This window comes from Triticum urartu, chromosome 7 (assembly GCF_003073215.2).
Source record: "Triticum urartu cultivar G1812 chromosome 7, Tu2.1, whole genome shotgun sequence".
NCBI lineage: Eukaryota > Viridiplantae > Streptophyta > Magnoliopsida > Poales > Poaceae > Triticum > Triticum urartu.
This window is the reverse complement of record NC_053028.1, coordinates 526,337,088-526,341,735: the sequence shown is the minus strand read 5'-3', so window position 1 is coordinate 526,341,735 and position 4,648 is coordinate 526,337,088. Positions and strand designations below refer to the sequence as shown.

Below are 4,648 nucleotides of genomic sequence, written 5' to 3'. Positions count from 1 at the left end.
TGGCCACTCATCTCCCGCCGTCGACGAACTGCTGAGGCCTAAGCAGTGACCTGTCCGAGGCCAAAGCTCGACCCTCATGCTTGTATCCTCTCCAAGTTACTGCTACCTGCAACGGAGAGGGGGAGGTTGTAGCCAATGTTTGTGTTCTTCCCATTGTTGATCGTTTTTCTAAATTTTTGCTCCATCCATTCATGTGTTCTCACTGAATTTGTATATTTCTCTGAACTTTAGAGTGAATGTGGCTTAAGGTTCAGAGATGTACAATATTTTTAGTACATTCAGAGTGTTTTTCCCTATTTTTCATTTCTTAGCTTCATAAATCTGAGACCAACCATCAGCTGAAGCTTATAGTTTCATGTATGTACTAAATAAACACATTTTGACCGGTATACTTTGCATTCCTGTGAAATTATTTCAAATGAAAGGAGACGTTTGGCTGTATTGCCGGTTCAAGTTGAGTTCTGCAGATACTTCAATTTTTATTTCCATGTATTGAGTTCTCTTACATATTTCATATGGTGATGCATCTCCCTGGATCATAGCTACACCTTACAAACAAGGAGGCTTTGAAAAAAACCCAGGATGTACAAACTTGAGTTAAAGTTCTTAGGCTGGCGTATCAATTTTCTGTCAGTACACCACTTCTTCACCTTTGTTGTAGCTAGCTTATGGTGCTTCTTTTCAGCAGTTCAAGCTACAAATGGAGCGTTCCATGCAGCAACATCGACCCAACGGGCATACGATGGCCGACGACGGCTGGGTTTGGCGTGCATCTCTTCGGCATGCTGGCCGTGGTGCCGAAAGTGCTGAAATTCGAAGTGGCTGGGCATTAAATTTTAGAGATTGCTTTTTTAGTACATTCAGGGAAGTTACCTTCTTCCTTTTTGCATTTTGTCTACGCACATACTTAGTTTAGAGTGGTTCTGACCTTGGCTCCTCTCACCTAAACACTTGCACCATTTGTAAAATATACATAAAATGAGTGTCGTAACTAGCATTAAAAAATGAATCCAGAATAAGTAGGAAGACACCACAACCTCATCCACGGGTTCCAGTAGCTCAAGCTTTTAAGAAAATACATTTGACGCGAAGCTTTATTCATACAGTTGTAATAGTTTTTGAAGTAATTTTATCACTTCTGTAGCTTTGCTTTTTTTGAAATGCTTTGTTTTGCATAACAATTGCTTTGGTAATAGCAAAAAGTAGTTTTCTCTGGTGGCAAGGGGCCATGCAGGCTGTTTTGTTACTTGCAAGGGACCCTGCAAGGACCTATCCAGCCGCTAAACCACAACCGCTTCTAGTCCGGCCGCCATCAACACACACCGCCACGGCCTACTGCTGACACGACCGCGCCTCCCCTATATCCTCTCTGTGAACCTTTTTTATATCTAATCGCCACTATGATGTGTTGGACTTGTTACAATTTTGAGGAGCATGCGACTGAATGTCCTGTATATTTTTCTGTTCTTTGAAAGTGCAGAAGTCCAGGTTGTTCCCCGAGCGAACGTGCACCCTCAACTCTGTAGTGCCTGAGAAGCCACATTAAAGCCCAATCGTGTGTGCATTGGTGTCCCTGAATTTGTCATGGAAGTTTTGATTAGTTTGGGTTGGTTTCTGGCATGCAAATTTCACTCACTACACATTCACTCGCAACAATAACTATCTTGTTTCAGATGCAGCGTCAGGCTGTTATGACAACTTGTGTAGTAAGTATATCAGAGTAGCTAGCTTTGTGGATCCTTCTCAGCATTGCCACTCACCTGGATATATTGTCACTATTTTACTAATAAATCAAGACCCTCCTCACTGACAGGTCACTCCCCACTGCTCTGCTCCGTGGCGGATCCTCCTATGACTGGCTTCCCCCACCACTACTGCAATACCTCCTGACTACCCCTGCATCACCCAGCCGCGGTGGTCTGCTCCTCCTGGATTGCACTCATCAGCAGGTCAAGCACAAAGCTCGTGGCACCTTCTTGTACTAGTGCGCGATTTATTTGGATTAAAAATTTTGTTTTTGCGAAGGTTAAGATGTTGTGTTGCAGAAGGTCGAGTGTGTATTGTATATGTGTGTGTGTGTGTGTTTTAAATGCATACCTTCATTGCAAAACAGTATGTTCATTCTTTGATGTGAGGATGGTTCCCCGTGCAAAAGGATTGCAAAAAGGAATTTTTATTTCCTTTATAATGTTGTGTTTTTATTAGAAGAAAAGAAAAGGAGAAGTTCGGTTTCTAACGATCACGTGGTTCAACGTGCAAACCAATTGAAAAACTGTACAGGTTCCTACCAAAAACGACCGACATTTCTTGTGGAAAAAAATTCACTCTTTTTTTGAACTCTGTGTGAGAACTTTATGCTCTTCCAGATGTGTGCATTCGTCATTGTGTAAATACATGTAGCACACGAAGTGTATGTGTATTGTTGTGTGTAATTTTCTTGAATTTCAATAGAATGCGAAGTTCATATTTTAGAAATTCTTAAAGTTCACGTGTACCACATACTGAATTAATTCATCTATGAACAAAAAACGGACCGCCCAGGCCATAATAAAAAAGCTCAATGTGCTTTTGAAAAAGAAAAATCAAACTGACATTTGAAAATGTGCAGCAGAAGTTCATGTCAAACTAACGGGGTGATTCAACGTTTATTCTTGAAAAAGTGGAGAAAATTGTACATGCTTTGTAGGTCAAAAGTTTGGCTTTAATTTATGTTTTGCGAAGGTCAAAATGTTGTGTTCGAGAAGGTCAAGTGTGTTATCTCAGCAAGTTCAAAAATAAATTTAAACATGCAAGGTAAAACATGCAAGAAAAGAAAAAGAAAGAGAGAAGTTCAATTTGTAAAGATGACACGGTTCAACGTGTAAACCAATGTTGAAAGAAAAGAAAAAGAAAAGGAGAAGTTCAATTTCTAAATATGAAGCGGTTCGACGTGCAAACCAATGTTGAAAGAAAACAAAAAGAAAGGAGAAGTTCAATATCTAAAGATGACGTGGTTCGACGTGCTAAACAATGTTGAAAGAAAACAAAAAGGAAAGGAGAAGTTCAATTTCTAAAGATGATGTGCTTTGACGTGCAAACCAATGCAAAAACACACATAAAAATGTTGTTTTGGTGTCTTAAAATATTCTTATTCATAAAAAAGAATAAGAAAAAAACCAGGAAGTCCATATTAAAAAATGGAGAAGTTTGATGATTATAGAAAACTCAAATTTCCCTCGTTATGAAACAATGGAAGCAAGAAGTCCAAAAATAAAATAACAAGAAGTTCAACTTTTAAAAATGGAGCGCTTCAAAATTCACAAAAAAAGATTAAGAAATTCAGATTAATATTTATAAAAAACTTAGATATTTTCACGTAACCGAGAGAAGTTCAGGTTGATAAACTACCAGAAGTTCACGTTCTACACGGTGTGCAATTTGTATTAAAAAGAATAAAAATGCAAAGACTAAAAGTTTTGTTGTTATAAGTTCAAGTCCTCGGTCGAAGAAAGTTAAAAAAAATATTGTGAGAAAGGTTTGTACAAAAGGAATATCATTTGTGTAACACTGACGAAAATGGATGAGAAAATTACGAATGAAAATACGTCACAGAAGTTCAACGTGAAAACAACATGAAGTTCAACTACTACGTTGAATGAATTTCAGATGAAAAACTTTTAAAATCATCACGAGTATCAAAAAACGATCAACACGGGAAAGTTATGTGCTTACAGCAGCTTTCCACTGGTATATCACTTGCTCAATTCCGGTGAGTGGATGGAGAGTTACGAGCACTGGATGGAGACCTACGAGCAAAAAAATCACGTGAAAAACAGAGTGAAGTTCAGGTACACGCGCCAAGAAGATAAGGTTCTTCACGCGGTGCATTTTTGAAGAATCTGTTTCGCGATAAAGGCAGAACGCATGATCCCGCCATTTTCGAAATTACTTGAAAACGGCTAGGAATCACAGAAAACCATCAACATGAAAATGTTTCGCATTTTTCGTAGCTTTTCAGCGGTATATTATTTTCCCCATTTCGATAAAGTTTGTAGAAATTACGGCAAAAATACGTTTTTCACCATTTTCGAAACTGACTTAAAACCGTAAAGAATTGGGAGAAACAATACATACAAAAAAGTTTCACATTTGTTCAAGCTTTCGAACGCCATATCATATGCTGCATTCGGACGCACGGTTAAAAAATTAGCTCGAAAATACGAACTCGGTAGGACTTGGACCATTTTCTAAATTATTCTTAAACCATTCAAAATTAGAAAAAAAAACTTTTAAGATGAAAAAGTAGCGCATTTTCATAAGCTTTCCAACGCCATATCATATGCCTCCATTGGATTAGTCGTTTAGAAATGACATCAAAAAACGAACTCAGCTGTTTGGTTTACGAAATTTTACTTTTTTCAAATTACTCTTTAACCATAGGGAATTAGAGAAAACTTTCAACATGTGGAATGAGCGGTTTTGCAGCAGCTTTCCAACGCCATATTATATGCCTCATTCCGATAAACGGTTTAGAAATGCGATCGAAAATACGATTCACGTTTTTTGTGCGAAGAAAAAATGGTTTTCAAAACTGCTCTTAAACCTCTTATATTTTGCCAAAAATTTAAGTTGGGTCATGATATTGGTGTCCATAGCTTTCCAACGGTAT

General features: G+C 38.1%; 1 long non-coding RNA gene across 1 annotated transcript; it reads left to right on the top strand.

Moving 5' to 3' along the window:
• Window positions 1-1,480: 1,480 nt before the first annotated feature.
• On the top strand, window positions 1,481-2,129 carry LOC125521231. Its single transcript, XR_007289095.1, has 2 exons — window positions 1,481-1,706; window positions 1,814-2,129. It is a non-coding gene; the product is annotated as an uncharacterized LOC125521231 (long non-coding RNA).
• The last annotated feature ends 2,519 nt before the right edge of the window (window positions 2,130-4,648 follow it).